Raw genomic sequence first — 23759 nt, 5'->3', positions numbered from 1 at the left:
TCGCGAGAAATTGTAAGTGTATATAAGTCGGGAATTCATCTTCTGTCATTTAGTCTGAGACTTCCTTTCTTTTCTAATAGTTTGAATATTTCACCTCCTTAAAAGTGTATCTTTGTTGCGATGTATATATGTTATACAAATTTATAACTAGGTCCCCAAGAACACTCTAGGATAACTGTTTGTCAATGGATATAGAAACAAGCTGTATAAACTATTGCAAACCATGCGTGAAAAAGTGCAATAGTTTATTACTTAAAAGGGGTGTCGAACATGTATTATTTGTCATAAGACTTGAAGACAACTATGTTGTAATCAGCAGAGAAGTGCCTCCTATGTATTTTCGTCCACCCATGTAAATATCTTGGATAAAATTTCTAATCTTGAAAGTCCGTGGTGTTCTTGGTTCATATATGAAAACGTAAGACCCTTTCTTTAATAAAGAAATTAAACAAATACAAAGAGAAATATATCAATTCTGAACTTCGACTAAAAAGTTTATTTACATTTAAAGGACAAATTTCTGCCAGCATCTCATTATGTAAGACATGGTTTTATAGTGTGTTGAAATTAAACAGTTTTTTGTAGCGATAGATTCGTAATTTATAACAAAGGCTAGGAAAACAGAATATTCTTTTTTATGTTTTGACTCTCGAGTATATATCCGTTGATATCTTATATGATTTTTTTATACAGTGTTGTGGTTCTCAGTTGATTAACTGTGTGTATATGTGACAGATGTATACTCAAGATCCAAAAGTGGTGATGAGAATATTCGATTTCCCTAGCCCTATTTATAAGACGCCGTTTAGCGCATTTTCTATTGAAACTATTCAACCGTACATTATGTAAGGTATATATATATATATATATATATATATATATATATATATATATATATATGTTTGACTTGTGTTTAAATAAAAAATATAACATCAATTTTTACAAAGCAATGAGACTGTTGTTATTATATTTAGAATATATCATATCCACACATATAAACGCACACACATGCACACATATTCATGTATATACATATTTAAGAACTTCTATCAGACCACACTGACGTAAAAAAGAATATAATATAATGTTGTAAGAGTATAACAAGAAAATCAAACATACGCACGCACACGCGTACATCCATCCACTCAAAGAACACACACACACACACACACAAAGATACACACACACCTACACACACGCATACACACATATATTAGAATACAGGAAATAATATTACGAGATAAGGAGGTAAAAGAACAAACCAAGTTATATTTTAAGCAACATTTCTTTCAAGACTTCCTAGAGATGATTAAACTGAAGAAAATAAAATGTTAAAGTGTTATTTATTGACTCCTTAAAAACAATTTAAAAGACCCAAACAATAACGACCCGTAAAAAATCTAATCATTTGAGACCACTACCGCCACTCTACGACTTTCAGTTTCGGAGTAGGTACTATTTGAAAATATGGAGACAGACAGACGGACCGAAAGACAGACATACACATATCTGTTTATATATAAGATTATTATAGTATACACTATATATAATGTTAATTTTGTGCTAAAAATGTAGAAGCTTCCGCACTGTTTAATTGTGTTTGGATTTGCGGTACGCAAGGCGTCTTCTGTAGAAGTTTATTTTAAATATATTTGACGAATTTTGCTTGTTTGAAGTGCAAAGAATTTCCATCATATATATATATGTTTGTGAACATCAACACGGACAAGATAAAAGGCCCAACTAACATAAAAGTGCCTGTAAAAGACGTTTGTTTACACATAAGTTATGTTTTGAGAAAAATAAATGTCACGGAAAAAGGTCATGTCGTGTGCACAAAAAAAACATAAGTTATATGTTTATTTATCGATGCATACATTCATATCTTAGTTCTGACACATATGCTTTTCGCCTGCTTGGTTGTCGATGTTTATAAACTGCTTTACTTATAAAGCAGTCACAGAAAATATCAGAGACAGTTTACTTGTATTAGCAAGAAAGAAATAGTGAAAGAGTGGGTGAGAGAGAGTGAGAAATATGTAGTTAGACGTGAAGGCGTATACATAAACGGAAAGCTTGTCTAGCAACCCTGAACTAAAATGTGCACGTTGACCTTTGACACTTCGCCAGCAAAAGAGACAGAAAATACCTCGCCAGAATTTACGAATTTTATAGATTTCAGCTTTGAGGTCCCATCATCTTAAAGGTGGTACCCTTACCGCAAACTTCAAACACGGCCGTCTATTTGGAAACTATGGCATATCTTTTTTTCTTTTTTCAAAAGCTCAAACTCATTATGTGTCAATAAGAGTTTAAGAACTTACTCAATGCTTGCTAACTCTATTCCAACTCTAAAATTTAATGATCATTTCCTTAGCGGGTTTCAGGTGAAGTCCTTATGATAAAGCCTCGATGTGATTAGAGGCAAATATTAAGGTCATGTCGTGTGCACATGAAAATTCATCGATCTGTTTACATGACCCGATCACCTAACGTCCTTTTAATTCAATGGGAACTTGCTATTAACAGACAGCAATGTTGATTTAATAGAACAATCGGATTTAATTAAGGACATCTCAACAAGATCTGGTTATGAGCCTGATTTACGCTTCCACCATAATCAGAATGACTAACGTGATTTGGATAGGCAAACCGTAACTGCAGGACATTGCTCTTTCAATTTAGTCTCGCAGCAATACAGGAGCAAATTGATTTCACACACACACATGCACACACACACATATATATAAGTGAAATTGTATGTCTGTGCGTGTGTATTTCTGTTGCAGACTTGTGCTAGGGGTTACAAATGAAAGAAACCACAAGTAGTGTAGAGTGTATAAAATATAATATGTCTTCATCATAAAGAATACAGGAGCCACTAAAGTTGTATGAGAGTAACGGATTCGTAGCCTGCGGTTAAACATGGTATGAATGTCTCAATTTTGCCTCTGAAACCAGTGGTATTCATAGGACTAGTTGATTTCACTTAGTTCTGAAATAGGGGTGATTTGTACTCCACATCACCCCCCCCTCCCGAGCGTTTCACTCCCCTGGGATGATCGTATAGCTCTTTTTCCTGGGGTTGATCCATATCGCGTGGATCATTTTCCTTTTCCTGGAAGACAGGCGATGTCCGGCTGCTTATTTTGTTACCAAGTCGAACCTGTTATATATCTGGTTCATTACTTCTTGTGCAGCAGGCGGGTGTCTTTCGTCATCAGTTATACGTTTCCGAATTTGGTTTAAATGTTACTTGTGTGTAAATCTTGGATCTTCAATAATGTAGACTATCCGCCAGATCCTGTTATAGACCTTTCCTAGTTCCACATCGTGCTATTATTTTTGTGTTCCTAGAAAAATACCTTTTTACCAGGTAAATACTCCTTTTTAAGAACTATAGTATTTAGCGGTTTCACCTGTTTTGGTAGACCGGCCTAATTTTCCTTGCGAACATTAACTCTGCCGACGACATCTTCAATAGAGTCATTCATTTGGCATAATTCAGTAAACTTGAAAAAAACTGTTGTAACGTCTTTTCTGAGGGCATTCCTTTAGCTTTCTTCAGGGCTCTTTTCAACGTGTCTACAAACCTTTCTGCCTGACCGTTCGACGGGGATGATAGGTTGGCGTCGTTATGTGGTTAACCTGAAAATCCTCGCAGAAGCTTTTAAAATCTGCTGAAGTGAATTGTGTGCAATTGTCTGACACTAAAAAACCAACCACACCAAACCTAGCGAACAATTCATGAAGAGCACTGATTGTAAAATCCGTCGTTGGATTTTACATCGAAATACCACAGGCCATTTTGAAAAAAAATGTCTACCACTATTAAATAGTAGGTTCCATCCAGTGGGCCTGCGGAATCCACGTGTGGTCTTTGCTATAGGTGGTCCGCTTTAGGCCACGGGCTAAATTGTATTTGGGGCGCTTTTGCAGCCAATGCGCATCCCTTGCACGATTGTACCGTGTCTTCTATATCAGTGTCCATATTCTTCATGTAAACGTAGGACCTAATGAGGCTGTTCATTTGCGTAGCCCCCGGGTGCCCGTATGAAAATCCTTTATAATTTTCTTTTGTAGTGCAGTTGGGATTACTACTTTTTCCTGGTACAACAGTACATCATTGCACATAGAATAAGCTTCTGCTGCCGATTTATCCAATTGATTTTTTTGTGTCATTTCTTTGATGAAACTATCTTTTTCAGCCTCCCTTATTATATCTTCCAAAATGCCTGATAGTTCCTTGATTGTATTATATAGTATTTGTGTATAGTCCTTTTTACTTTGTAGTGACGCTATTACTGTGTATTCCAGCGATTCTCTTTATTTCGGGATTAATCGCGACAATCCGTATGCAGATGTAAGAAATTCCATACTGAAATCGTAATTCAGTAAAATGGGCCCCCATCTTTGCGGTCTGTTGGCTGTGTTAGTTGGTAGACCTTTTTTTAGAGCCAAAGATCGTTATTAGCGGCTTGTGGTCAGTTTGCAATTTAATAATTGGAATTTTGTAACATCTAATATGATTCCCACTGCTTTCTTTTCGATTTTGGAGTCATTCTTGTCGGCAGGAAGTAAAGTTCTTGACGCATGTGCGATCGGCTTAGCGGACCCATCAGGCATCTTGTGTAGACTGCACGCCCCGCTCCCATAAGAACTTGCGTCAGTTGGGACAATAATCTCTTGTTTCGGATTGAAATGAGTCAGGGATAAATCTGACGTTAAAACATCTTTTAATTTATTAAACGCTGCCTGGCACTCAGGCGTCCAGTCCAATGTTTTGTCCTTTTTTAATAGTACATTTAATGGCGCACGCAATTCAAGCATGTTCTTAATGAACGTTTGATAATAGTTTGCGAGTCCTAAAAACTCTGCAATGAGATTCTGGCATGTCTTTTATAGCCGTGGACCTGTCTGGATTGGGTAGCATCCCGTCCTTATCTATTATATGATCCATGTATTTAATTCGCCCCTCCCAAAAAAAAATCGCATCACGCGTCCTTCAATGTGAAGCTATATTCTTTTATTCTCTCAGACACTTGAAATACATGATCTCTATGTTGTTCAACATTTTGACTACGCATCGGAATATCGTCCAGATAGCCTATTACGAAATTCAAACCGCTTTACAAAGTTTCAATTACCTGTTGGAAAACTGGAGGTGCTATTTTTATACCAAATGTTAATCTATTTAATTTATAAAGTCCTTTGTGCGTTGAGATACACAAAAGTTTCCAGCTATCTTCCTCTACTGGTGTGGCACTATTTCCTTGTGCCACTGTTTCTAACACACTCTGCAGCATGGACGGGTGGTAAATTGTCCATGAGCGTAGAGATACAAAGAAACCCCCTTCCCATAATCCCCTTGCTATCTTTCTGTCTCTTTCCTGCACGACCACCATGATGTGAGGACGCATAGACTGTCTCTCCGTAAATGAGGGGGGCCACCCCCTCCCTCAACACTAGTTAGGGTAGGTTAGTTAGCTTTGAAAAGCCTATTGTAAAAATTAATTGTAAATTGTTTTTTTTGTAATATATATTGTATCTCTAATGTAAAATAAAATAGTTAGTTATACCTTTGTATATTACAATTGTGTCGCGTGTCATTTTTCTTGTGTCTGCCATGAATGCCTTCATAAATGTCTTAAGTCGAAAGGCGGCCCTGAGGACAAAGAAATGAAGATTCCCACCAGAATGCCACCAGGGTGAAGAGATCATCTTGAGAAAGGAAAGGAGCCACACCCAAAACCAACATCTCAGGTATGATTTTCTTCTTACTACACAGACCCTAATGACTGGCCCATCTTCATGTCTTCATGAGACCGCTTTAAGACATTTACTATAACACGTCTGTCGGTCACACCCCAGTGACCGGCTGACTGTGGTATAAATGGTTGCCTTAAGACGCAGGATTGACCCTGGTTAATTACCAGACGGATCTCGTCGCATCTGTGTCGCAGTATAAATGATGCACTATGACCAGAACATATTGTTTCCCAGCATGGAAATAATTTCGACCCTTAAACCCACGGCACAACCAAAAATAACGACCACTAGACGAATCGAATAAAAAAAAAAATGGTCCACGGTCTTTAAAAACGGAAAAAACTATTTCTGGCAAAATTAAAAAAAAAAAATGGCAGACCAGTACACACGCGCACAAAAAAAAAAAAAAACGCACTCAAAAAGAAAATTCAGAACCTGAACAAAAAATTGTCTTGCACCTACAAAAAAAAAAACAAAAAAAAAACAGTTTACAAAAGATCGATTTAAAAAAAAAAGAGTATTAAAAGTAACCCTTCGAAAAAAAAAAGTAAGAAATGTGTCCCACACACAAAAAAAAAAAAAAAAAACAGAGATGAGAAAAAAAGTGTCTCTAGAATATGCAATATCTCTTTCTCTCTCACGCTTTCTCTCTTTCTGTCTCTCTCCGGATATATATCGATATGTGTGTATATCTATGCATCTTGTTATTACATGAAAAAAAAAAAGAAAAAATCCTTCAAACACGAAGCTCGAAAAATAAATTTAAAAAAGAAAAAAAAAAGGAAAGAAAATAAAGGATACCTAACATTTTTTATCTGATCTTTATTTCAGGTTTATAAAAATATAGGACTTTTTAAAAAAATTCTTTTGACTTTGCAAGTGTTAGATTCAGATTTGAAAAAATAGAACTTTTACATTACATTTTATTCCATGAACAGTTGATGTGTTTATTTTTCAGGTTAGGTACCAATTTACACTGAAACATAAGGGGACTTTTTGATTTGATAATGTTTTTTATTTATTTTTTTTGTCTGTTAAAAAAAGAAAAGAAGGGAAAGAAAAAAATATTATCGCTAAAAATTTAGATTACATAATACGAAGTTTTCTTTGTGTCAGCGCCTTACAAAATTGATAAAAACAAGATTTTTTTCTATTTTATTATTTTTTAAACTCGTAGAAATGTTTAATGTCTACCTGTCACTCATTTTTTAAAACAATGGCCGCACATGGGAAAGATAAGCTAAGATGACCTCGTCATGGTGTTTGTGAGGTTGTTAAGGGATGGGTGGTAGAACAACGCTACCTGCCTCTCTCTCTCTCTTCTTCTCTCTATCTCTCTCTCATTCCCTTACCTGTGAGGACGAGAGAGTGACTTTTAAAATCGTCGAAGATTTTTTTTTGTTATTACGTAATGGTGTTATGAGGGTGGTGGGGTGTGTAATGGCATCGCTCTGCCTCTATCCCCTTCTTTTTCCCCTCATTCTCTTTCTCTACTCTTGCGTTTTAATGATTGTATAGCTAAACCCCCATGGCTGATTGCAGGAGGGCATATAATAACGAATTAACTTGGAGTTTTTTAAATTTTTCTACCAAGTTTAAAGAACAAAATTATTTATGCTTCGTTAAATTACATTAAATGATGTCTTCAATTGGTTTTTATTAAAAATAAAAACTGAGACGATTATTCAAACAGCACTTAAAGTACTTTTTTGAAATCTTCGAGTGTTTGGAAAAGCCAACTGTTACATGATTACGTTAATTTTTTAAGAGTTCTCTGAAATGTTCATAGTTGTTCTTAAAGAAAAAATTACGCTATTACATTTCGAATATTCTCTGAATTTTTAATAATTTCTAAGGAAATATTGTTTGACTAACGAAAGAGATTTTCCTGAACTCTGGATGATTTTAAGGAAGAATTATTCGAGCAAATTCTTTAATTTAAGGTTTATTTGAAATTGGACCGTATGATAGGGGTCCCTGAAATATTGACTGAGGAGTATATACGTAAAATTGAATTAATTATTAAGAAAAAAAAAAGATTTCCTCAGTCTAGAAAGATCTCTCTTTAATTGAAACTTTAATTTTTTCGAGCTGTTAACTATACAGAACTGGTCGTTAACTAATGTGACTCCCGGGTGTGGCGGGAGTTTATTAATTCGAAATAATCCTTGTGAGTGAGTTTAGGAAAAGAATTGCTTTTAAATGATAAAATAATTACTTTGGAAAATAAAGTTAATTAACGTGAAATGTTTCTGAATTCGAAATGACCTTGATAATGACCTATAAGAAGAAATGATTTTTAAGAATCAATTAAATAACTTTAAATGTACACTGAATTTTAAAAATAATAATTACGAAATGAAAAATTTGGGATGTTTCTGAATCTCATTGTGAAGGGTGAATTGATTCAAAATGAATTGTCTATGATCTTTTCGGAAGATTAATTTTAATAATGAACCAAATGTTTGGAATAATTTTTGAATTGTATTACGAAAAATGGGTCTATTCGAAGTTTATGACCTTTTGAGAAGATTGGTTTTTATAATAATAAATGAATTACTTTGGAAAGAAGTTAACTAACATAAATTGATTTTAACGATGAACCAAAATACTTGAAATAATTTTTAAATTTTGGAATTAAATTTTAATGATCTTTTGTAAATCAAGTTTTGAAAAAATACACATACTTTTTAAATGTACCCTGAAATTTGGGAAAAAGTTAATTATGAATGTAATAACTGAAATGCGTTTGCATTGTGTAAACAAATTCTAATTGTGACCGAGGTGCTCTGAAATGATTTTTTAAAAATGTTTTCTTTTTAAGAAAAAATTGTTAACACCCTATTTCATTGATTTAATGTATACCAGGTTTCTGAATTGTTTATTTTTGGAATTTTTTTCCCCCTAATTGAGTATTCTAACTCATGAAGGCTGAGTGCCCTTCTTAATTAATTCTTTATATAATTAATAAATATTCCGTGGTGGATAGTTTTTATTGGTCGCTCGGCGGCAGACTCCTTGCTCTAACAGAATTAATTGGATTAGAACCTCTGAAGACCAAGGTTTTACTAAATCCATATAGGTCGGCGTGATGAGGTCACGTAACCCCGACTTATTAAAAAAATATTATACTGGTTGCTTAAAAAAGTGTAAATCCAGTTACTCCATTGCCTCGATGGAGGGCGAGGATGATTACCCTCTCTGGTATTTGAAGCAGTATACCAGTCTACCAGGAGCCTGGTGGAAAAAGATAACTTGCTTCACTGAAAATACATTATACTGGTTGCTGAAGAGAGCGTAAGTCCAGTAACTGAAGTAATAACTTGGAATACATATAGTCGGCGTGATGAGGTCACGTAACTCCGACTTGGTTAAAATACATTATACTGGTTGCTGAAGGGAGCGTAAATCCAGTTACGAAAATAATGTTATGCAGACTAAATTAAAAAACGTATAGGTCGGCGTGATAAACTCACGTAGAATCCGGCTTAGTGAAATACGTATAGGTCGGCGTGAATAAACTCACGTACAATCCGGCTTAGTGAAATACGTATAGGTCGGCGTGATAAACTCACGTAGAATCCGGCTTAGTGAAATACGTATCGGTCGGCGTGATAAACTCACGTAGAATCCGGCTTAGTGAAATACGTATAGGTCGGCGTGATAAACTCACGTAAAATCCGGCTTTGTTAAAAAAATATTATACTGGTTGCTTAAGAAAGTGTAAATCCAGTAATTTAAATCATGAGGTCATTGCCTCGATGGAGGGCGAGGATGATTACCCTCTCTGGTATTTGAAGCAGTATACCAGTCTACCAGGAGCCTGGTGGAAAAAAATAACTTGCTTCACTGAGTTCCTGATGGAACGTAGAGCATGGGGACATTGATTGCTGACGGCCGGTTGACGCACCATTCACGGAAAATTAGGGACTTCTGAAATTTATGAATGCTCATAAATTTCGGATAGCATAGGGAGGGATGTGGCACTATTTCCTTGTGCCACTGTTTCTAACACACTCTGCAGCATGGACGGGTGGTAAATTGTCCATGAGCGTAGAGATACAAAGAAACCCCCTTCCCATAATCCCCTTGCTATCTTTCTGTCTCTTTCCTGCACGACCACCATGATGTGAGGACGCATAGACTGTCTCTCCGTAAATGAGGGGGGCCACCCCCTCCCTCAACACTAGTTAGGGTAGGTTAGTTAGCTTTGAAAAGCCTATTGTAAAAATTAATTGTAAATTGTTTTTTTTGTAATATATATTGTATCTCTAATGTAAAATAAAATAGTTAGTTATACCTTTGTATATTACAATTGTGTCGCGTGTCATTTTTCTTGTGTCTGCCATGAATGCCTTCATAAATGTCTTAAGTCGAAAGGCGGCCCTGAGGACAAAGAAATGAAGATTCCCACCAGAATGCCACCAGGGTGAAGAGATCATCTTGAGAAAGGAAAGGAGCCACACCCAAAACCAACATCTCAGGTATGATTTTCTTCTTACTACACAGACCCTAATGACTGGCCCATCTTCATGTCTTCATGAGACCGCTTTAAGACATTTACTATAACACGTCTGTCGGTCACACCCCAGTGACCGGCTGACTGTGGTATACTGGTATTTGTAGGTACGTCCCGCTTAAGTCTATTTTTGAAAAATATTTTCCGCCATTTAACTTAGCGAATATTTCGTCTGGGTTTGTAGTGGCTAGTGATAGTCCTTGAGCGCCGCATTCAATCCGGCTGAAAAGACCGCGCATACTCTAATCTCTTTAGATTTTTTTACGTATACGGTAGGGGCTGCCTACTCTCTATAGTTAATAGGGGTTAAAATACCAGTGTTAACTGGTCTTTCCAATTCTTTTTCAATTTTTTCCTTCGAAGCGAATGGTACGATCCGTGGCATTTTGAATATGGGTTTTGCTTCGTCCAGTAATTCGAATCTCGCCTTTAATTTTTGTGCAGCATAAAAGCTTTTTGGAGAAAACACTTGGGAAATTTTTTTGAGATCCTTTCTGGGTTTTTCGGCTTCGACCTTAGGTTTTCGACTTTGTGACAAAAGTTTTACTTCTTTATTTCTGATTCTCACCGTAACATATTTCCTTATGTCCTCTGCTGTTGAAGGGTCAATTGTTGCAGTTTTTACATAGCTATTTTTTGTTACTTTTGTTCTGTAATAAGAGATCCTGTGCCCTGGTAACTTGCATAGATCACATGTTATTTTCCTATGGAACTGCCATGCATTGTACCCATGAGGTCTTCCACATTTGCAACAAGGGGTCCTAGGATTTTGTCTATCCTGATAATTTTGTGAAGGGATTTTTTTTGCCTCTTCGCTGGTGGGCGGGTGTCCTTTATTTTTGAATCGAATTATTTTAATGTGAGCGATACCTACTTCCTCTATGTTTCGGGAACCATGCTTCATTGCCACGAACCACTGGCAATCTTCAGCTTGATTCTGAAGCATCAAATAAGGTGCTAATTTCAATTTATTTAGAGCACAACGTTTTATATCAAGGTCTTTTGTGGCTATCAAAGCTTGTGTGAATATTAAGCCTTTTAAATTGTGCGCTGATTATGACGACAATTTGAAATCGTCACAGTGCTTATTAACTATAGACGCAAATGCCGTGTAGTCCTGACTCTCCTTATGTGTGAGATGCATGCATTTCTATGTTTATGAAAAAGGCTTCTTTTTGGACAGTATAACTCCATTAATAGGTTGACTGCCTCTTCTAACGACAATTCGTTGATTTTTGTTGGTAAAATATAGTCCATGAATTTGTTATGTTCGGATGTACCTAACTTTCGTAGCAATAAACGAACCTTCTTTTGATCCGTCATGCATTGCAATAAATTTTAAAAAGGCCTTTAAATCTTCTGAAATATGCCTCAAACATTAGGTCTTCATCGGGAGTATAGTGAAATGTATCAATAGCTGACCAGAACGCATTTTTGTAAAAAGCTGTGCTGGTTTCTTCTCCGCTGTCCTTATTCACTAAAACTTGCGTTATCAAATCCATTTTTTATCTGACTGGTTTTGTTGCTCGGATGTACCTAACTTCTGTCGAAATAAACGAACCTTCATTTGATCACTGCATTTATTTCCTTTCTCTTTTCTATTTTTCCTAGAAGAATTTCATTAAATCTAACTGCTTTTCCAATATTTTTTCGTTCATTTCATTCTTTTCTCTTTCTCGTTTTTTTTTTCGAGATATTTTATAAAATTTCATTGTTTCTCTTCGTTTTCTTTCTGTATTGTCAATTGTTTTTCTTCGTTTTGATTCTGTATTTCCAATTGCTTTTCCCTGAACCTTTTTTCAAGTGCTAATTATTGACTTTGTTGTAATTTCACTATTTCCAAAATTTCTTTTGCAAAATCCTCCATTTTTATATTTATGAACGGTATGAAATTACTTAATATGACGAAACGAGTTTTATCAGAGACAATCCAATTCGTTGATTTACTTTTCCTATAGTACCAACTCTATCGAATAAAAAACGTTTACAAAATCCGTTCCAGGTTATTTAACGAATGTTTCTTTCATATATTTAATTCCTCGTGTGGCAATTTTTATGAAAAAATAATTCGGTGTTTGCATTTATAAAGAAAGCAGTAGATTTCGTTTGTCATTTTTCAATTTTCCTAACGTGTAGGTACTGGGTTCAATTCCTTGTTGATCCTACAAATTTTTTCCTCTTTTTTCTTTAAAAAAAAAGTTACTTATCTGTGAAAGAGAGTTTATAGTATTTATTTAATATTCCTTTTCTCGTTAACACTTTATTTGCCGTGCTTAGCAAAGTTGTTTTTTTCTCTTCTTGGACGTGCAATCCCGTCAACCAGTGTAAAGTTTATTCGAACCCAATTAAAATCCGACGTCTTTTTAAATTTGTGTGAATACTCGATTTAGCCAATAAAATAAAATATATCATTCACTTTTCAGTAGTTTATTTTAAACTTTCCAACGCTAATACCTTTTAACCATCAGACGTATTAGCAGGGCATGCTTTTTAGAACGACAAACTTTGTTTGTACTTATTTAAAACTTGGTCTCATGAATTCAGTAGTAATAATTCTCCATGCAATTCGTCTCATGAGTTCTGCTTCAGCTTGTAGTTTAATTTTAGTAGCTATTTTAGCAGCAAGATTAGGCTTTTGACCAGGTCTTTGTGAAATCCCTTTTTCAGAAACAATTGTTGCCCTTATTCGAAGTGTTCTTTATGCCGTGTTTATGAAATTTTACGCTCAAATGTTGTTTTTTCCCAACGCATACAAGTAGTTTTTCCCGTTCTTCACCGAACTTCAAAAATAAACATTTCGAATTTACCCCGAGTGTAGGAAAAAATATTTCGAATATCGGCCTATGTTCTGTTTTTCTGGAATTCTTTTTGGTCGTCAAATGCTGTCTTCCAATGGTTATGTTTTTAGAGTGAATTCGTTGCCCGAATATTCGTAAATTCAGTTGTTGTCAGCAATTATTATAGATTGATCCGGGAAGTTCTTGAATCGCCCTCGTCAGCCAGTTGTTGTAGACCCGTGCTAGGGGTTACAAATGAAAGAAACCACAAGTAGTGTAAAGTGTATAGAATATATGTATTTATCATAAAGAATACAGGAGCCACTAAAGTGGTATGAGAGAACGTGTTCGTGGCATGCGGTTAAACATGGTATGAATGTCTCCATTTAGTCTCTAAAACCAGTAGTATTCATAGGACTACTTGATTCCACTTAGTTCTGAAATAGGGGTGATTTGTATCGTAAAAAATTTGCCTACCAAACTACTCTGTCAATTTTCCGTCTACAGACTGGAGATTTGACATAGAGGGTATTGACATTTAGAAAAACGTTTTACTCGGTCTTCTGGCCAGTAATTTGGCTTTAAAATGGTTCAAAGTTCAACTATTTGACCTTCTATCTACCGCACTCCTCCGCCAAGTTTGGGTGTAAACACCTTAAATTTCAGATGTAGGTTATTGGACAAGCTGAATTTCCTACCCCCCACACACACAACAATCTAATGTTCTTTAAACCTCAAAACTTAACTATTGTCGATTTCCGCCCCCCTCCCCTCTTTTTATCTTTTCCCCTTTCTTTTCCTCGTACTTCCGCTAAAATCGTATTGATAATTCTATTATATATAAAATTTTTTAAACTACGTACATCAATATCGTAAATAAGTACAAAATAATAATTATATAAATATGATTATTTACAAAACGCTGCACGTATCTATTAACCTTTTGTCTAAACATATTATCCTCATCAGATCAAAACATAAAAAGTACATTTGAGATCTTTAACAAATGCGTATGTAGCATGAAGACTAGACATTCTGTTTAACACTTCATTTTAATTTAAAACATATTCTAAAATCTTTTATTTATTCTAGCTCTTATTTCAAACAATGAATATTGTTATGTGCGTATATATATATATATATATATATATATATATATATATATATATATATATATATATATATATGTCTGTGTGTGTGTGTTTCGAAACGACTGGCACGATTTTATGAAATTTAACACAAATATTTTCATATGTCTAGAAATATCCTTAGATAGCTATTGTTTCTGAATGCCTCTGTTAAGTATCGAAAATCGTTGATCGATTATTGAAAAAAACAATCCTTGGAAACAATCCGATTTTAAACAAATTCCATGCATTATAAAACCGTATATTGCAAGTCTACTTTAGAAGTTTTATTACCGCACAAGCAGAAGGGCCCGGCGTATAAGATTAACAGTAGGCGCTTTGATAAGACAAGAGGGCGCTCCAAATTAATGTTTCTCCTGAGAACACGAGTGGACTATGATACTTTACTTTTGCATGTTAAACTTTCAATCAATTTGATTCACCGATTTCTATGGAAATAATAGTAAGGTGTTGAACATACCTTGATCGTCATACAATCCAGGGCAACGTTGGTTCTCCTTGCTAGTATATATATATATATATATATATATATATATATATATATATATATATGTATGTATGTATATATGTGTGTGTGAGTGTGTGTCTGTGTCTGTGTCTGTGTGTGTTTCTCTGTTTGTTTGTGTTGTTGTGGGTGTGTCTGTATGTATTACCTTTCAAATTGTTAGTGAAAAGCAAAGATGAATGTTGGATACATTTTATTCTTTTCTGTTCTGTATGACGTTGGAATTAATATACACTGATGATGCCTCCTCATGTCATTAGAATTTTCAGAATACATTTATTGTAAACAAAAATCGTTTTGAAGGTACACAGGCATGATTTTTGCAACAAGTTTTCAGGTTTAATATCTACGCCACCTTTGCGTTGGCCGATCAATCTTCCGACCTCCGTTAGGTGAAGGTTTACAAAACTAACAGTCTTTTCGTCGCACTCGGAAACATAGGGGCAAACAAACATGATTGAATGATAGCGACATAATCCAAATAAAATTCCTTCTCTTCATCTAATGAAGTTCCAGAAATATCAATTAACTTATGTTCAATCTGATATTCCTCATGAAATTTAAACCACATGAAGCCATTTTCACCGAACTTGCCAATATGCATTTCAAAGCTTTCATTTAATTAATAACCATCTGCAGAAGTTCAGATTGCTTAAGATACACAAATATTACTCGTTCATTTCGTAGAAATTACATTACACACTGACAAATTTCCTAAAAATATTTTTCACAAGAAATAAGACACTGAGTCGTTTAAATTAATATAGCTCAAATGGAATAGATATTATTACTATAAAATAATTACCGAAAATTTCATAGAACTCATACAATCCCGTGATTTACTATGAATTTTACCTATTCTACTTTGATTTATTACAGAAACTTAATATATATACTAAGACATAAAATGCTACTTTTACTTAGAGGCCAGATTTATAGGAAGAATTCTGAGTGAGGAATTGTGTAGCATGATGTTTGTTAACATTACATTCAAATGTTTGCATGGTCGTGTAGTCGGAGGAAACGGGGAGAGGGAAACGGATTCCAAATGCAAATGATAGGATGAAATGAGTTATTTTAATAAAAAAGTTTGTTATTTACACTTATAGAGTGTGACTTTGCTGCTTGTTTGTTTGGTCAGGGCATTTGCGTTGAAGTGAATTTAAGCTGCGGTTGAAACTGCTTTGGATTAAAAGAACTTAATGTAGCCACGTATATAAGGAGACAAAAACTGCCTCTTCAAGGTCCAAACACTTCTCAACGATAAGTGTAAGCTGAAAGAGATTCTGGCCCAGAAATCAACAATTCTTTCCTTTTTTGCCTAACACCGCTCATAAAATATGAGGATTAAAGAAAACAGTAAAGGGAACCATAGTTAAAAAGCTTCCGAAAATAAACTCAAGATTAATCTTTTTCTCTCCTCTTGAGATGTTCGAAAGCAGCGTGTAGACCCGTCATTTTCCAATAGCATTTTCCAGTTAAGGATAAAGAAGAAAGTTGGCTTTTTCCCATTCGTAGAATCAGATCACGAAAGTCGTGTTTGAGAGCCTTATTCCGTTTCTGCAATTGTGTCTGTATGAAAGTGAATCTTATCGTTAAATCCGCCCTGCCTCATTTATTTATCCCAATCTTTTTTACGAGTTTGCATACTGCGATAAATGCCCCATAAAGAATTATATATATATATATATATATATATATATATATATATATATATATATATATATATATATATATATATATGAATAAATGATTAATAAAACATGTTAAAAGACATCTTGAAAAAGAGTTAAAAACATATTTAATTTTTAAAAAGGAAACACAAGATAAATGGATAGTCCTTAATCCGCGGAGTTTCGAAGAAATACTCTCCTTCTCATCAGAGGGCAGGAATTAGCAAAATGCAGGATCGGATTTTGCATATAAAAGTATTTAATGAAACTACAAGTAAGTCACAGATCTTACTTGGTTAAAGAAAAAAGGGTGAGGTAAGGGGAACAGGAGGCAAAAGAAAAATGATAAAAAGATTTCACATGAATGAATAGTCCGGTGAAGGGTAAAAATCAAAAATGGTAAAATTCAAAACGGTCGAATTTAAAATTTCAATCCAATGGGTAAATTCACGTGCATATCTAAGCTGACCTAATTATTAACGCTAATTTTCGCGCTTTTTGTCTGGGTCAGTTTGACATTGCTTTTCAAATTTAAACCTTAACCGATTTTCGTTTTTTTTTTTTTTTTTTTTTTTTTCTAAACCTTAATTTTTTTAATTCATCCAGCCTTGACAGATGTGTTTTTAAATATTCTCTCCAGTGCTTTTCTTTTAATGATTTTAATTCATTCCATTTGCGCTTTTTTCCAAGGAAATCTGCCTTTTGGATTATTTTGAACCATTCGGAATTTACCCAACGACTATCCATTTATCTTGTGTTTTCTTTTTTTAAAATTAAATATGTTTTTAACTCTTTTTCAAGATGTCTTTTAACATGTTTTATTAATAATTTGTTCACATTATAAGCTCTATTTCCTTTTCGGTTTTATTGAGCTTTTACATGTGGCTGAGTTTATTTTACTTGTAAATATTAACTCTTTAATATTTATAATATATTTTAAGTTTACTATTTTGATTACCTTGGTAAACTTATTGTAAATTTTATTATATATATATATATATATATATATATATATATATATATATATATTATTTTCAAATGGGAAGTTTTGCGCACATAATATCCCTTAAAAAAACCTCCAAGCTGCCTAAAATAAACAAACATGCTTAGAATCTTCGTGAATCGACCTCGATTGTTATTTTCTTATTTACTCACCGATCAAGAATATGAAACACTTATATCTCATTTTCTTTCTCATTTTAAAATTAAAAATGAATATGGACTGTATTATTCACCTTAATCTGAAATAGCAACTTTATAATAATCGATTTATTTATAATGATGATTTATTTATTTAAGTGTGAATTTATTCCTATCATATACAAATATATAGCTTAACTTTAAGTTATATTCAGGGATTTGTTTATATATATATATATATATAATTATTTTTCTGCTATAACAATTAAATACCTACAGACACTAGTGTTTCATCCTTTCTGGAATCTTCAGTGCAGGGTGTCACGATTACTACCAGTCGAACGATTCGAACCCCGCATCACGAGACATCTCTGGCTCGATTAGCGGAGACCGTATCCATTCGGCTACCATTAACCGCTTGTAATAACGTTGAATTTTTAAACAACTTAAATTTAAGTGTTCATTTACGTCAGGCAGACAGTGATCTAATCGTTATACGATGATCTACGCATAAGAGCTAAATTGACCGACTTTTAATTCAACTGAAAGTGCTCAACGATAAGAAACGAATTTCTTAAAGGGGCTGTCATAATTATTTTTCTGCTATAATAATTAAATACCTACAGACACTAGTATTTCATCCTTTCGGGAATCTTCAGTGCAGGGTGTCACGATTACTACCAGTCGAACGAATCGAACCCCGCATCACGAGACATCTCTGGCTCGATTAGCTATTATTCGCCTACATACATAGGTGTTGGCGTTCTTTAAAGTATACGATAGCTACTTTTTCACAAAGGAATAATCTACATGGATTGTCTAGGTCTGTACATGTGTTTGCTTGTCTTACTATTTTCCATTCGACTATCCGTGAATGTCCGCTTTCTATGTTCCCAGTATTGAGTTACTACTCTTGTTTCATTCGGTGTTTTTTTTTAACCTACTTTTGTGGTCATAATATCGGGTTTTGAAATCAAAGGACGTCCTACATGCGTAATATTTCTTGATATTCGGGGGTTCTTTCGCAAATATTTTGACCTGATAAACTATGATTTTTGGTTAGACATTTATTTTTAAGTTGGAAAAGTGTGCAGGATCTATAGTTGCATTTATCTTTTGCGTTATTAGTATTTTGTTTTTATTTCTAATATGCTTTTCGTTGTCCGGAGTTGGTTTATTATTATTATTATTATTATTATTATTATTATTATTATTATTATTATTATTATTATTATTATTATTATTTCTACTAGTTACATATGTGTCCTTTGTGTTAGTTTTATTTTTTCATGATGCCCTATTTTTATTTTTTATTTTGTTATTGTTTTCATTGTTTTTATTTAATATTTTGTTATTATGTGCTTTACTTATCCTCTCTTAAGTTTTGCAGCAGCTGTATGATAATTTTATGTTATTTTTATTGAAAATTTTGTGTTAGGGATTGGGTACGGGGAAGAGTCTTTCGATGAGATCTAGAAATTTCTTGCCAAGTTTTATGTTAAATATATATATATACATATATATAATATTTAATATATATATATATAATGTGTAATATGTGTGTATATGTGTTGCTGTCTGTCTGTATGTAGATATTTTTAGAATTGATTGCTTTACAAGAAATAGACAATTATATTTTTCAGTTTCAAAAGCGTGGGCTTTATTTGCAACAATTGCATTAACGATTCGTTTTGCATTTTAATCAATAATGTCTTGTATTTTTCATGATTATTTAGTATTGCTTTTTATAACTTCGTATGATATTTTCATCAACTATCTTTCATTGTTTTTTTCATTATACATGTATTAATGTTTTATTAATTATTAATTATTTTTATTAATGATTTCTTATGTTATATTATTAATTTCTGATTAAATTTTTTTAAAATTAATTTATAAACCATTTGTTGTTGTGTTTATTGCTTATCATTTGATTTCTTTTTATGAATCTTTGTTATATCTTGTATAATTAGTTTATTATAGTTCATGAACATTTCTAATCCTTGACTATGGTTTTTATTAATCATTCATCTTTGTTTTAATACATCATTTATTATAGTTTTGATAAATCATTTGCTACTGTTTTTATTAATCATAAATCATTCTTTTTAAACCATTTATATTTGTTTTTATTATACATTTATTATTCTATTTAGTAATGCTTTATTAATGTATTTATTAATCATTGAATATTCTTTTTATTAAACCTGCTTATTAATTATGTATAATTCTATAATAATTTATTATTTTATCCTTACTAATAATTTACTATTGTCTAACAAGATGTTTATATAAGTGATTTTTCCTTTATTACTTTTCCGAAACAAGTATTGTTTTCATTAATCAGTTTCTGTATTTCCATTAATAATCTTTTTTTCTAATATATTAATAATTTATTATTAATTTAATACTATTTAATTATTTCTCTTAATAGTTAACGTTTTATTAACCATGTATTCTTGTTTTTATTTATCATTTATTATTGTGTTCATAAATTATTTTTCAGTGCTTATATTAATAGTTTATTAGAGTTATTTTAGAAATTGTTTTATATCACTTTTATTAATCATTTCCAATTGTTTTAATGTATCGGGTAAAAATATGTTATTACTTGTATATTAGTGTTATATAAATCATTCATTATCGTAATTTCATTAAAAGTTGGTTTTATTTCTATGAATTATTTCTTGTGTTTTATTTGGCATTTTTTATCATTTATGATTCATTACTTAACACTTTTTATAAATTATATATATATTTTTGTAATCAATTATCATTGTTTTTTAATATATAATTGTTTTTTTATTAATTAGTTATTATTATTTTCATTAATCTATTATTATCATTATAATTGATTAACCATTTAATATTATTATATTTTATTAATCATTTATCCTTTTCAAACCAACCATTGATTCGATGCTTAGCATGACACATTTTAATTCTGATTATTATTCCTTATTTCGTGTCAACTCTTCTATTTTAATATCATGTGCCGATGAAGATCTATATCTAAATAAACACGATATCGTACACTATCAAAATTATCTTTGTCTTGATTTATATTGAGCACGTAAATTTACTAAAACTAACTCATAAAATTTATACCTATATATATATATATATATATAAGTTTCGTGGTTAAGTTTTAAATTCTGAAAAAAAATAACATATAGAGACATATATTCGATTTAGGAATTTATTGCTTGACAAAAGGAATATATAGAAGGAGTTATTTTAATTTATTTAATCCATGGATTTTCAATAATGTCATATCATCAGAGAAAATGAAATGCAGTTAGCAAAATGTTCAGTTGCGAATGGACGCTATTTTGCTTTTCAGCACAATTATTAAAATAATTTTTGGAGTGGTTGTGGATAATTATATGGAGAAATTTATACGAAAAGAGTAGTTGATACAACCCGGGTAGTCCAATGTCGTTCGGTGTTATAAATCCAGGTAGGCAGAAAATCGGCCCATGAGAGAAAGTGATATTCCCATATAGCGAAAGCATACTGCTCCTTATTGATATTTCGAAAAGTATACTGGGCATCCTTATTCGTTGTTTCGTTGATTGTGTGTTGATTGCTGTAGCCCAAATGCTTTCTCGATGTTGACAAAGTATATACAAAATTGGGTGGATATACCATTACGTTGTAATTATCCTCGTGAGTAATAGAATCTGAGCATTGAGTTAAGTGCGCAATGGATCTCAAAATCAATAGTAGAGTTATCAAAATACCAAAGATAGCAAAATAATCCTGGAGATGATATTTGGAACGGTACGTTGGAACGGCCTCCTTGGGGTGTGAGTCTCTTAGAAAAATCGTTTTCTTGTTTATAGTGGATGAGGGAAGCCTTTTAGATGAGGGAAAGAGGAGAGTGGAATGAAGTAGAGAGGGTAAAGAGAGAGGGGGTGTTATAGTTGGGCGAGAATACAGGTTCTTAGTGGAATTTTTTCGGCGGGGGGGAGGAATTGTGTTGTAGTAGTCTTTAAAAGGATTGACCTCTTGATTTTAAGTTCAAGTGGGAAATGGATATTCTTGTGATTTTCAATGGGGGCGTGCGTGATAGGGGTGGGTGTGCTGTTTTTGCTGTGGAGATTGGTGAGCTGATGAGGTGGAGATAGAGACGAGCCATGGTGTGAACATATGGAATTAATTAAGTGAGTTTAAGGTTGGGTTCTTTTAATTTTGAGTGTGTATTTTAAAGGTGACTTGGTTAGTTGAGATAAGTCAGTTAAATACGTTTGTTGTCATTGTTTGATCTAGTTTCATTATGTTTGTTTAAATTTTATTTAAAATACATATATTTCAATTTGGGGGCGATCTATGGATGAGTTTGTTTTGTTGTTCGTTGAGTTGGAATTGATTTTTGAGTGAGTGCTTTATATACTGTGGTTAATTATATATTTTTATATTTTCATAAAGGGGAGAGTTGATTTAAATGTGGGGCTGTGTATGTGGCCGCTCAGGCGTGGTTAATTGTAACTATGTATATAATGATTACTTGTATATCCACCTGTCAACCTAAACATAAGTGCAAATATAAGTACATATATACCCACAGACACACATACATACGTACATATACATATATAAACATACACTTATACATATAGATAGTATACACTTACGTACAAACACTGATACATATCATGCTTAAATAAATACAGACTTATATGCATACGCATCGTTATACCAATGCATATGTGCACTCAATTACATATATACATATCATAAAGCAAACACACATATTAGAGAAGTGAACTACTTGTACAACCGGCCGATTATGTATCCGTGTTTACTCAAATGTACAACTGCGCTCATAAGCACGACCGAACATCGATATAATCAAGTGCAAGCATCCAATTTTAGCATCTCATCGTGTACATACAGCAAATATACAACTACATAAAAAAGAGATAGAGGTGCGCACACTGATACATATAACATGCAAATACAGAGAGTGTGCACCTACCTTTAAAGATATATATATACATCAACAAATGATCGAGTTTATTTAGCGATTCTATTTTAGAGAGGGGTGTATTCCCCAATTGCGAACAATATTTTTATATGGTCTAGGGAGGTATAGTTAGTTAGAGTGTACCAATATACGGCTAAAGTGTGTAAGCTCTGTTAAATCCCCATGCTCACATAAACAGAAACACACACACATATATATATATATATATATATATATATATGCGTATATATATACACACACATAAACGACAATACATACGCGTATCTACGCACACATACACACACGTGCATACATACATATATATATATATATATATTACAGCTCATAATCCTATGTATATAGATTCAACACAAAACAAATGTCTACAAGCTCAAACATATATATACATCCACATATATAAGGAAATGAAGTTAATGGAGACAAGAACATGCATGCACCCACACGTACACATATATATATATATATATATAGACGCACACATATACACTTATATATACATATACACACATACACACATATATACACATATATATATACAGATGTACAGCCATACATATATAGACATGTGCAAACATATACTTGCTCAAACATGCACATGTATAAGAACACATATAGACATACGTTAATATTACCATTGTTATAGCGCATACAACATCTACCCTCTCATGCGTGCATGCATATCCACTCGTACAAGCGATACATATAAGGGCAACGTGCCAAAACTAATTCAGGTATGATTGCTTAAGTGGCTTTGAGCTGGCTATACTTGAATTTTTTTCTGTGCTTCCATAACGAAATAAGCTCATTTTTGGTGTTTATCGTCGCTTTAGGATATGTTGTTATTGCAACTGCTTCTAAAGTGCAAAGGTTGCAGAATTTGGATTTAGGGGTGTATGAATTGGATTTTTTCAATAAATCCCATTTTAGCGGTTATGGAATATTCCTATATTGGAGGTCTTTAATCAGAGTTCTTAGGGTGGCGCCTCTATTGCTATTTAGATTTTCATTATTAAAGGAGCTTATATGGTTGGATATTCTTAGTTTAATTAGATTTGCCGTTGCGCCGATATATGTGTGGGATTTACATTTGCATTAATGGTGTTTAAGCTGTCGGAGTTTCTACTATGGGTGTGAGATAAACTTATAGAGGGGAACTGGATGATTAGGTTCGAATCATTTTCAGGATGGGGTTCCTGAGTGACTTGGGTGTTATCATGTGTCTTATTTATGGGGTTGAC

The 23759-nt window shown here is 33.1% G+C and overlaps 1 long non-coding RNA gene across 1 annotated transcript; it reads left to right on the top strand.

The window, feature by feature from the left end:
• The first annotated feature begins 5258 nt into the window (after positions 1 to 5258).
• LOC145303492 (uncharacterized) lies at positions 5259 to 10019 on the top strand. Its single transcript, XR_013873720.1, has 2 exons — positions 5259 to 9226; positions 9276 to 10019. It is a non-coding gene; the product is annotated as an uncharacterized LOC145303492 (long non-coding RNA).
• Positions 10020 to 23759: the final 13740 nt, after the last annotated feature.

This window comes from Euprymna scolopes, chromosome 19 (assembly GCF_053919585.1).
Source record: "Euprymna scolopes isolate OS-2025 chromosome 19, ASM5391958v1, whole genome shotgun sequence".
Classification (NCBI taxonomy): domain Eukaryota; kingdom Metazoa; phylum Mollusca; class Cephalopoda; order Sepiida; family Sepiolidae; genus Euprymna; species Euprymna scolopes.
Note: the sequence above shows the minus strand (reverse complement) of the source record. Positions and strands in the feature narration are given on the sequence as shown.